Source organism: Canis aureus, chromosome 6 (assembly GCF_053574225.1).
Source record: "Canis aureus isolate CA01 chromosome 6, VMU_Caureus_v.1.0, whole genome shotgun sequence".
Taxonomy (NCBI): Eukaryota; Metazoa; Chordata; class Mammalia; order Carnivora; family Canidae; genus Canis; species Canis aureus.
Window position 1 is genome coordinate 51,625,857 of NC_135616.1, and position 12,183 is coordinate 51,638,039.

The following is a 12,183-nucleotide window of genomic DNA, read 5'->3' on the forward strand; positions in this document are numbered from 1 at the left end:
GGCCCCATCTCCTAACACTATCACATGGCTGGGGGTGGGGGGGTAGGGGCAGGGCTTCAGCATATGAAGTGGAGGGGTGGTACCCAAACGTGCATCCATGGCGGGCACCATGATCAAAACAGAGCAGTGTAGGCAGTACTCATAGCACACATCTGCCAACCATGCAGTGGGTCCAGTTAGCTGAATAAGTATATGAACTCACAATGTGAAAGTTCTTTCTCTGAGGATTAGGGTCATAATCTAAAATCTCCAATGGATTATGTTTTCTAGGCACAAATCACCTGTTCCTAGACACCAGGTACTGAGGTCATCTGTAGTCACAGCACAGGAGAGTTGTACATGTCCCAGCAGCTCTGGTCCTCAGACTTCAGCACACATCACAATCAGCGAAGGAGCTGTTCACACGAATTACTGACTCAGCAGGTTTGCAGTGGGGCCTGAGTATCTACATGTCTAACGAGTTCCCAGGTGACACTGCTGCTGCTGGATGGGAGATCACACTTTGAGATCTGCTCAGGCACAGTATCTGCCTACTGTTCCACGTGTTGTATAGCAGACACACAACTCACTAGCATATGTCACAAAGTCCTACGGCCAGATGCCAATAGAAACACTAAGCACCCTACTATTTCAGTATATCAAAAGGCAAGGATGCATTTCCACACAGTGACTTGGTAAGTAAACAAATACATTCTTTATTCAACAAATTTTATTAAGTGTCGAAATTTTATTTTGTGTCAGGCCCTGGAGCCAGCAGTGACAAAGCAGACAAAAAAATCCCCAGCTCCTGTGGTGCTTACACACATGTTCTAAGCCCTTAACAATAATTATCTCAAATTCCCACAAAGACAGTAAAACATAGATGTCATTAGTCCCATTTTAAAGATGAGAAAGTGGAGCCACACAGAATTAAGTATGCACCAGCCAGCTGTGTCTCCACAACCCATGGACTTTCCATCACACCACAATGAATATATTTGGCTAATGCTACAAAGGGACTTTTAGCAGAAATACCCTATATTGTGTCAGCAAAGGATTTCTTTTTCATTTACCATGAGCTGGAAAGATCCCTGAAGGTATTAGGAACCTTCCAGGGTCACCAAGGGCTGAGACAGGAGGACTGCAGGCAGACAGTTTTCCTGACTCTTGACCATAGCCTGTGGTCTGCATCACATGGCCTGGTGTGGCCGCAGTACACTTCTCTGGGTTCAGAAGTTTACTTTAAACACCAACATTACACTAAGACTAGCAGGTGCCTGCTTAATACTGGAGACCCTTCTTTCTTCCAATCATTTATTATTTCTCAAAACATCTGTGAGCTGAACACTGTGCCGGGGACTGTGGAGAACTGAGGGAGGACATCCCTGCTCTCAAGGAGCCTGTAAAGCAGGATAGCAACTTCTGCCTAGCCATCCTCTGGCTACTGCATTGGGGTCCTCTTTGGGGACAGTAATTTTTGCCTTATGTTTTACAGTTTGAACTTTTTATCTTTATTCATAATTTCAATTCATACATCAGTTTGTGCTGGGTTTTCATTTGTTCCTTTGTTTTTGTTTCTGGTTAGTAGAGGTATTAATATAAAGGAGTTGAGGGTGTCTGGCTGGCTCAGTCAGTACCAGGTGCATGCAACTCTTGATCTCAGGGTTGGGAGTTCAAGCCCCACAGTGGGTGTAGAAATCACTTGAAAAAAATTTTTTTTAATTTTATTTACTTATTCATGAGAGACACAGAGAGAGAGAGAGAGAGAGAGAGAGAGGCAGAGACATAGACAGAGGAGAAGCAGGCTCCACATAGGCAGCCTGATGCGGGACTTGACTCCAGGATCATGCCCTGAGCCAAAGGCAGATGCTCATCCGTTGAACCCCCAGGTGCCCCGAAAATTTATTTAAAAATCTAGAAAATATAAATATAGGAGTTGGATATTTGGTGAGACAATATCATGATGTGTTTTTTAAGAGACAAGACAGTGATCATCCAATATCTTGGGGAAATATTAAAAAGAGGATGTGGGTCCTAAGGCAATGGAAGAAAAAAATCCGTGGAAGGTAAAGACTCTATGATCCTTAAAAAAGATATAAGCCTACCCTCGAGTAGGGAGGGGAGAAAAGAGAATCTTAAAAGAGGAAGAGGAAATCTGTGAAGCAAAAAGAGCAGCTGAATGGGGAAGAAAGAGCAACAAAAACAGTGAGTAGAGCTCTTGCTGGAAGGGCTTTCCCATCATTAGTCAAACGGCATGTTTAGCCCTCACTGAGTGTGGCTGACCGGCTGCATTGTCAACTTCAGGGCACGGTATTATACTCCAGGGTTTCTTTTAAAGAAGACAAGGATTTAAACAGCTTGAAGGTTTGGACATGTTTAGTAGGTGAATACATGCTGTATTAAGTTTGGAGGCTTGAAATCAGACCCAGGTTGCATGGAGGACTCAGGTCCTGATTTAGAAGGCTTAACCAGAAAGTCAAGTCACCACCCACCTGGGGCTGGAGGGCCACAGGGAGGGAGGAATATAACAATCAAGTCTTTGTGCACTTCTTAAAAGCCCTCTGTGTAAAGGTGCTATTGTCAACACGCATTGTTTTATTTCCACATAACCTTGACTATGTAAGCTCAATGAACAGCTGTCTCCATAAATTTTCTGGGCTCTAGGTTTCTTCTCCAAATTTGAGCATTCTGAGATAGTTCATGAATACAACAGCCTTAACCTAGGGGCATATTCTTGTGGCCGGCATGTGGGTCTTAATAATACTGATGCCCTGCTGTCTCCCCAAACTTCTCACACACCCTATATTGGGGCTTCTCAAACGTTATGGTGCTTAGCAATTACCCAGGAAGCTCACTCACATGCAGATTCTTGGGCCCTACCCAGATCCTGATTCAGTAGGGCTGGGATAGAGCTCAGAAAGTTGTATTTAAAAGGACCTCACCTGATAAGTCTGATGCAGAGGGTTCATGGTCAACATATTGTGAAATTCTATGTAATCATATTAGGGTTAGAAACAGATGTGCTGGGAGGGGGACACACATTTCACAACTCAGCTAAATTTATTGAGTGTGTACTATGTGCCTCTCACTGTGCTAGGTATAGGGGATACCATGGCAGACAAAGTCTGTTCTCATGAAATTATAATTTAAGTAAATAATTGCACAAATCAGTGTAGAGCTACAACTATGAAAAAAGACATAAAGAAGGGATATGGGCAGCCCTGGTGGCTCAGCGGTTTAGTGCCGCCTTCAGCCCGGGGCATGATCCTGGAGACCTGGGATTGAGTCCCACGTCAGGCTCCCTGCATGGAGCCTGCTTCTCCCTCTGCCTGTGTCTCTGCCTCTCTCTTTCTCTCTCTGTGTCTCTCATGAATAAATAAATAAAATTAAAAAAAAAAAAAGGAGAAGAAGAAGAAGAGATACACAATACCATGAAAACTTGTGACTGAGACATTTTCCCTAACCCCACACATCAGGGAACTCTTCTTCTGAAGGCTCACTAGGTCATCTGGACAAGAGGAGAGAGATGAACATTCCAGACACAGAGGAAATAGCACGTATGAAGCCCTCATGGCCAGAGAGGGGGCTTACAGAGTATGAGGAACTGCCAGAAGCTACCCAGTGGATTCAGTATGTAGTTGGCCAAGCCCAATCAGACTTCCACACTCTAATGTTGCATCTTTCTGGAAGTCTGATGAAATTGAAGAATTATTGATTTGCAAAAAGTAGCTCTTATTTACAACTAACTGTGAGCTGCTCTAAGATCCATGGTCAGTTAAAACTGGCAGGGCAGCTGGCATGTGGGTCTGGGTAAATCACACACCCTGTGCCACCAGAGCCCATAGGAAGATAAGGCAACAGCTGCCTAAATCCCACAAGCCCCCAGAGAGGCTGACAGAGATTGAGTCCATTGTTGCCACAGGAAGTAGAGAAAGGTGGTGGGCAGACATCAGCAGAACCAGCCCTTGCCGAAAGGGCAGACCAGACTGCTGCCGTGCCACTAGATGCATCTATTTTTTGCAGACTCTTTTCAAGACTTTTTCTAGCTCTGTTCCCTTGCTCCATCCAGAGCCATCTTCTCTGACCCTAGTGGCCTGGATTTTTCTAATGGTTCACTTGTACGGTGACTTCATCTTTGTTAGCACAAAAGAAAGACATTTGATGTTCTCATTGGACAATCAAATGTTAGTTGAGGGGACCCCTCTCAGGATTTGCATTTTGAAAAAGGCCTGGATGACAGTAACTCGAAAGAACAATCAGTATGTGTCAAATTTCCCTGCATCATTATGGAAGACCGGGACAGACCCTCTAACTTTCAGCTGGGAACATGGTACCCAAAATAAAGGCTCTATTTCTCAGCTCCCCATAAAGCTAAGTGTTGCCTTCAGGCCAAGTTCTAACCAATGAAATGGGAGCAGACAGTTCCTACGATGGATGTTTCCATAAAGGAGTTGGTATTTAGGTGTTTCCTCTTTTTATTTTTCTTCCAGCCTGGCTGGGATGACTGATATTCTAGGCATTACCTTGGGCCATGAAAGCAAGAGCCACAGGGAACAGATGGCCAAATGAGCTGGAAGGGGCCTCAGGATGTGTGGGATAAAGCCATTGTCCCTATGCTAGACACCCTTCCTCCAGACTTGTAAGAGGGAAATAAATCCTATATTGTTGGAGCCACTGTTAATTTTGGGTTTCTGTTATAGCCAAAGCGAAGTTTAACTATAAAACCATCACAGTGATCTTTCTTTCTTGCCTGTTTTTCTTTTTCAATGGAGGATCACAGTGCAATTTCTTCTTGGGGTCCATCAAATATAGGCAACAATATTCTCCATCTTCATGTGAGGCTGCTTCTTCAGGTCAGCCCAGGATGGGTCACAAGATGGGAGATGAACATGGGCTGGAAGCCAGCCCTGCCACAAGTTTGCCAGCCAGTTTCCCTGGCTGGGCTTCTACTTCCTCATCTGGGAAACAGCCTCCAGGGTCTCCTACAACCCTGTAGTTTCTAAGACCAGGCATGTTCAGCTTCACCCGACATTGGGCCCATTCTGCCGGTCAAAATAAATTATTATTGGATGAAGAGTTCCCATCTTACCAACAGGTTGTGTCTTGAAAATCTACACAGTGCTTGTTTGGAACTTGGCAACACATTTCTCCATGGGCCGATAACATGAAGGTCAGGTTCCCCAGCAAATTCCAAAAAAAATAATCAACCTGCAGTTAAGCTATAGTGCTGAGGGACTCCTAGAACAAAACAATATATAAAAGATTGGGGTGTGGGTGGCGGGGAATGTGCTCGATTTCCAATGGGAGACGGGGTCAGAAACACTTTCCTCTCCACCCTTCGCAGAGAAGGGGACATCTCCCTTGGCCCTGCGTTCTGATGGGTAGAATAATCACTTCCACAAAGGGCACTTCCCTTTCATGTCTAAATGCATATGAAAGCTAAAAAAATGAGAGAGACTCAGTAGGTGTCAATTATCCTATGAGACTGTTACCTGGCTTTCTTCAGTTTAAAGCTGATATGCAAAAATTTGCCCTGTGGGCACAAGAGAGGCACTTTCTGAATTTGGCCAAATTCTCTTAGGCAAACATTATGCAGAAGGCCTGGGAGAGGTAAAGTGGAGAAGGATGCTCTTTAGGGCAGTGGTGCTTTACAGTTAAGTCTGACTTGTCTTTTTGCTGCAGTGTTGGAGGAGGTCATTAGGAAGATGTGACCATTGGTTGACCTGTGGGCTCAAAGGCTCCTTACCCCCACCCCTGTCCTTAGAATGTGGGTTCCACTTGCCTTTCGTGTTCCCAGAGGCTGCTCTAAAGATACAGCCTTGACATACTGATGTGCTGTTGAGAAAACCTACACAGTTTATATGCCTGAACTCTACAGAAGTTAAGGCCTCTATAGAAACTTTTAAGATGTGTTGGGTGGGTGTGGGGATCCACCCATCTTGCTGCTGCCCAACATAAGCCTCATATATGAGTTCTCTTGCTTTTTAAAACTGCCACCTACCAACCGGAAGTGGCTGCCTTTTCCTTCCCTGTTCTATGCTTAAGAGGGATGGTCTCAGATTACACCTGGGAGGACCCCAAGGAGCTTGAAACCAACACAGGGCAGCTTAGAGTCTAGGCATCCTGTTCAACCTAGGGAGCCAGTGGTGGAGAAGCAGCTGGGTGCAGAGCAGGTTTTATCTGCCTGGTATGAACGTGGGGGTGTCGGGGATGATGTTATAGCTCTCTGAGGAACTCTGATCTGCTTTAGTCTAGTTCCTCCTTTGGAAGGAGCAGGTTAGAGCCTGTACCTTTCAGATGTATCTTTGCTCTATTAAAACGTCTTTATCACAATCAAAGGTGTTCCCTAAACTGACCCAGACTAATCAGAGCCCACCCTTCTCTGCCTTTGCACCAGCTGCCCCACCTGCCCTACCCCTCCCCTGGCTTTCTGCCCTTGGGCTAACTCCTTCTGTGCAGCTGTCACCACCTGCAGGAAGCCTTCCCCACTCACCACAGGGGTGTGGGGGGAGGGGAGGTCCTGCTCCAAGCACTCTCCCAGCACCCCTGGCAAATATCATGCTGTCCCCACAGGAGAGAAGAAGCTGCTTGGCCACATGGACTCTCTGGTGACCAGCAAAGTGACCCAGTATGCAGTTAGATCCCTCAGTGTTCAGCAAATGAGCAAACAAAGGTGCCTTCCACTTAGCTCCTTCACAAAGTGTTATTGAAATCCTGTTGAGGGCTCACCCCCTCCAGAAGGGCTATCTCTCTTCACTAAATTCTCACAGCATCTCTTGCTTGTGATACCACCTTGCATTGTTGTTCACGCATTCCTGTGGAGCTTGCCTTACCAATTGTCTGCTGCCAAAGGACCCTATGTTCTATGTTTGGAATTCCCTCAGTTCCTAAGGCAACGTTAGACACACAGTAGGCCATCAACGAATGATGGATGGATAAGTACATGGACCCAACAGGCTTCTTTAAATAGTGCCCCAATGAAGACTACTTGCATTATCTTGGGGGAACTTTTAACATATAAAACAAAGAGCCTTACATAATTGCACCTACTAGGTGCCAGGAGCTCTGCTAGGACTTTCTCTGTGTGTACATCTTTTTTTTTTTTTTTTTAAGATTTTATTTATTTATTCATGAGAGACACAGAGAGAGAGAGAGGCAGAGACACAGGCAGAGGGAGAAGCAGGCTCCATGCAGGGAGCCTGACATGGGACTCGATCCCGGGTCTTCAGGATCATACCTCTGGCTGAAGGCGGCGCTAAACCGCTGGGCCACCGGGGCTGCCCTTCTTCTTCTTCTTTTTTTTTTTTTTAAGATTTTTATTTATTTATTCATGAGAGACAGAGAGAGAGGCAGACACATAGACAGAGGGAGAAGCAGGCTCCTCATAGGGAGGCTGATGTGGGACTCAATCCCTGGACCCGGGATCATGCCTTGAGTCGAAGGCAGATGCTCAACCACTGAGCTACCCAGGCGTCCCATATACATCTCTCTAAAGAGGAAGTTAGGTCTTGTGGTTCTGAGCCTGGGCTCTGGAGCCAGGCTGCCAGATCTAAATGTGGCTTTCCTTCTTGATAGCCTTAGGGATTTAATCTCTATAATATGTACTTTCCTCACTTGTAAAATGAAGATAATATTAATAGGATTAGTATTAGGCAAGGTTCTTCAGAGAAACAGAACCAATAGGATTAGATAGATAGAAAGATAGAGATATACAGATACAAATGAGGAGATTTATTATAGAAATTATCATACATGGAGACCAAGAAGTCCCATGATCTGCCACCAGCAAGCTGGAGACCCAGGAAAGCCAGTAGTTATAATTTAGACCAAAGTCTGAGAGTTAGGCTTATGGTGTAAATTGTGGTCTAGTCTGAAAGCCCAAGAATCAGGAATGCCAGTGTCTGAGGGGAGAAGATGGATGTCCTAGCTTGGGGGAGGTGGGGGAAGAGGAGAAGAAGGAAGGGAGAGAGAATTTGCCCTTCCTCTGTCTTTTTGTTCTATTCAGTGGATTGTCCCTCAGTGGCCTGGGTGATACCTACACACATTGTTGAGACCTACTCTTTTTATTCAGTCTACAGATTCCAATGCTAATCCATTGCTGAGATACCCTCACAGGCTTATCCAGAACTATGTTTTACCAAACATCTGGGCACCCTTTAGCCCAATCAAATTGACACATAAAATTAGCCATTACAAGGACTGTTGTTAAAAAGTAATCTAAAGTAGAAAACAAACAAACGAAAGGTAATCCATATTAAATACTTGGTCTGGTGTCTGCCTTGGAGTGTTTGATAAATGCAGTTATTGTGCGTCAGTCAGGGTAGCTTACACCATCATGACGGAAGGTCTCAAGGGAGCAAGAGCTCTTGGGGAAGCCAGGGCTCAGTGACCCTGGTCTCCTTGCCATTCTTCTCATTTGTGTCCTTGGTGACGTCACCGTGAGGAAAGGTACAACCAATGACCTTGAGAACCAGGAAGTTGAGGACCCCCAGTGGGTGGTGCCATTCCACATGACCATACAGGAGGCCACCTTGTACTCTGGATGCATTTCATACATTTCAGGAAAGGGGCCTGGAGGGCAAGCCTTGGCTGCAATGCCATGTAGCCTGTAGATATGAAAGGCTGCTGCCACTTATTAAAACAAGAAAAAATAAAACATACTGTTAGCTAGCTAGGAGACAGTTTGCTTAAAGGAATCGCTCCTTGACAGCATAAAATCTTCTCATTACTCTGTGTAGAGAGAGTATAAATTAAGTTGTGATCCAACTTATGTACTTTTTTCCCTCTTTTTCCTTCTTTCTTTCTTTGCATTTTCCTGCCTCCCAGTTCCTCTTCAAGGTAAAATAACTGCAAAGCAGTCTTTTTTCATTTTTTCCCTTTGGTTTGAATGTTACAAACTAGCCACATTAAAATGCAATATTTCTAGACTGATGCGAAAAGGTACAATGCCTCAGAAAAAAAAGTTGGCAATTTTTGTAGGGTGTATAAGGTTCTTTGTTCTATGTGTTTGTTTGCCTACCTGTCTGCCTGCCTGCGTGTGTCTGTCTCTTACCAGCCAACAGCTTGACAGCCATTTTAACTGACATGACACCGTCTTCTGTGTCCCAGCCACACTGAAGGGAGGAATCTGGACCAATATGGTTGATGCTGAGGCTTCCCAACAAACTCTGACCTGTGAACAAGAGACCTGTGCTAACCTGACTCTCTCAGCCTAGATCAAGATGAAAAGCAAAGCAAGCCATTGCCCATGGGCGATGGGATAGGAGCTGAGAGACCAAGACAAATGAGGGACCATGAAAGCCTGAGCCAGCTGACCTGCTCACGGGCCAAAGATGGGCATTAGGAGCAGCTGAGAAAGTCAGGGGTGGCGAGGAGGAAGAAGTGGAACACAGAGGCTGCTGAGTAAGTTGCTGCAACAGGCGAATGCTAGAAGAAAGATCTGCAGACCCAGGAGCCCAGCACCCCCCTTGGCCCCAAGCCCTTCGAGGAAAGTGTCCATGGCACTTTGCCCTGGAGCCCATGGACTGGTGTCCTCCTTCTCTGATTGCTGTATGTGTATCTCTATTCCTTCCTTGAGCTAGACTTTAGGGGGAGGAAGGTGTCCCTGGTTTTTGCAAATGCAGAAGCTTTTTCATTTATCTGGCTTCAGTGTTCAAGAGCCCTTGGTTCAAGAAAACCTTGAAGGCATAGTGTTAAGAGAACTGTAAGTGATAAAAATGATAGTGTCTGGACCACACGCACAAATGATCTCCACTGGACTCTCCTTAGAACCAGGTTCTCCTTAGAACCTTTATAAAAAGGACATTGACAAATGGAAAAATGTGCAGAGGATGGGAGCCACTGCAGTGAGGGGGTTAGAAAAAAAAAAACCACATACAGGGACTAAAGAAACTGGGGGTTTTATGCTTTGAAGGGTATAAATTAAGTAGGCAGTAGGATGTCTCAGTATTTGTAGAGTGGACACACGGAAGATACACCAGATCTGTACTGTGCTCTCTTCAGGTGAGAACCAGGATTGCACAGATGTTACAAGGAGTTCAATTTTAGCTCAGGGCTTCCCAACAATGCGTTGTTCCACTGCAAGAACTAGAGGCTAGTCGACTTTGTCCTAGGAGATGGGACTTTAGACTGGAGGACCTCTGACATTATCGGCAGCACGATACACAATGAGTTTATCCACAATGATGACCCATTATCTCCAGACCCTCGACTGAGGCTGCAGAAAGATGTTGAAAATTAAGCAGATTATAAAACAGATACTCCTTTTCATCTCTGGAGGACTTCAAGTTGTCCAGCAAGAAAGGGATGATAAAATGCCCTAGATTCTCATCTCATCTAAATCTGTCCCAAGGCCTGACAGCAGAATGATGTCATGGGAGTTCCCCTCACTGAGCTTAGCCTCTCAGAGGAGTGTCCACTTGTCACCTTTAAAGCAGATGGAAAATTCTGGCACGATATTTTATTTTGTAAAGCCTAGAGCATGTGCTGGTTGGAACTAGACATTTTTCCAAGGATAAAGCAAATTCAACCTCTTACCAGGGAAGTACAAAGGAGCAGACTGGCTGGTTCCAAAGGCTCTGACAAGAGTTTGTGCACCTATTGGCCTTCACTCCTATAACCCCCAAGTTGTGAATACTCACAGAAATCATATACTTCTGTGGTCTTGCTAGAACAATCAAAACAAAAATCATCCTCTGTGCGTCCACTTCTGTCTACTGCAGTCACTTCCATATGCCTTATAACAATGTGGTAAAGGACAGGGGTAGTGGAGAGAAATCCCAGCATGTCTCGCCAAACCATGGATGCTTTCTGGACTCACCAGCTTCCTGACTTACAAGTTAGGAATGGTGTAAGAGATAGCAATTTCTGGAAATCTGCCAGTCAGGACCTGGTGGTCAAGATGACAAACAGGTAACCTGTGACTGTCCCTCTTGGCAGGTAGAGTTCATCTTACCAAGTAGGTCTTGCTTTAAAAATAAATAAATAAATAAAAAGATCCTTTTTTCCTCATTGTCCTACTGTGTCCTTACGCAGGACAAGAACTCTGTCCCAGACCCAGTGAAACAGAAAAGTGACAGAATGACTTTAAATGAAAAAGAGGGCTACTTCTATGTTTCCCCATAGAGGGTCTCTGGTTTCTTTAAGAAACCAGAACCATTCCAGAGAATGATTTTTTTTTTTTTTTAAATCACTCAGGGGCCATTGTGAAGCACAGAATGACACCCTGCGGAGCCCTTAGGCTTCTCTGATGGTTGGATGGTTAGGACTCTCAGTCAGCCCAGGCCGAGGTAGGTGCTCCCCTCATCCCCGCCCCCCAGCATCACGCATCCCGCCACCATGAATGGCCCAACGTGATCCCCGGCCCCCACTCCTCTCCCGCTGCCCTCCCTGCCCCCCTTGCAGAGCACTGCATTCCGACCGCTTCCCACCACAAACAGAGCCTGCCATTGAGCCATTTTCCCCAACACTGCACACAGTTTCTGCTGCCAAGATGAGTCACCATGCAACACGTACCCTCAGCCCCCTCCACTCCGTACTTAAAATACTCTGGGGCTGGCCGAACAGAACCCCGCTGGGCGTGAGCGCGTGTGTCAACGTGGGGACCGGCAGTGCAGCCTTCGGAGCCGCTGCAGAGCACAGGGCATTGTGCTTGGCCCCGGGGTTCTGAGAGCCAACTGCCTGGGAGGGGGTCAGTTTTTCAGATCTGCATCTTGCTCACGTAGCCTGCCAAACTGCACCCTCTCTTTCAGGCAGGTGAACCTCCATTTTAGCCTCTCTGATCTCGAGCAGAGGGAGCTGACCACCAGGGGTTGACTTGTCCTGCTTCTTCTCCCAGCCTGGCTTCTACCTGGTGGTCTCGCTACAAACAGGACTGGCCCTATCCTGCATTCACCCTTGGGCCCCTGTCTGGGCTCCAGGGAAGATTCTGCTTCAATCGCGACGGCCTCTGGTTGTTTCCTGAGTTAGGACCTGTCATCCTCACTTGGGCAGAGGTCCCTAACCTCCTCTACTCTCTGTTGCCATGCTTCTCTCAGCTTCCTCTCCATCCACCCCAATGCCCAGCACCCACCTTGGGCAGAACCAACCACATTACTCTAGAACCATTCCTCCTCCCTAGAAAAAGAGATTAAAAAATCGTTGTCTTTCAGAGGTGAAGAATTCCCTCCTCCTTCTTTCTGCAGAGAAACGTCAGGCCTCCGTAGG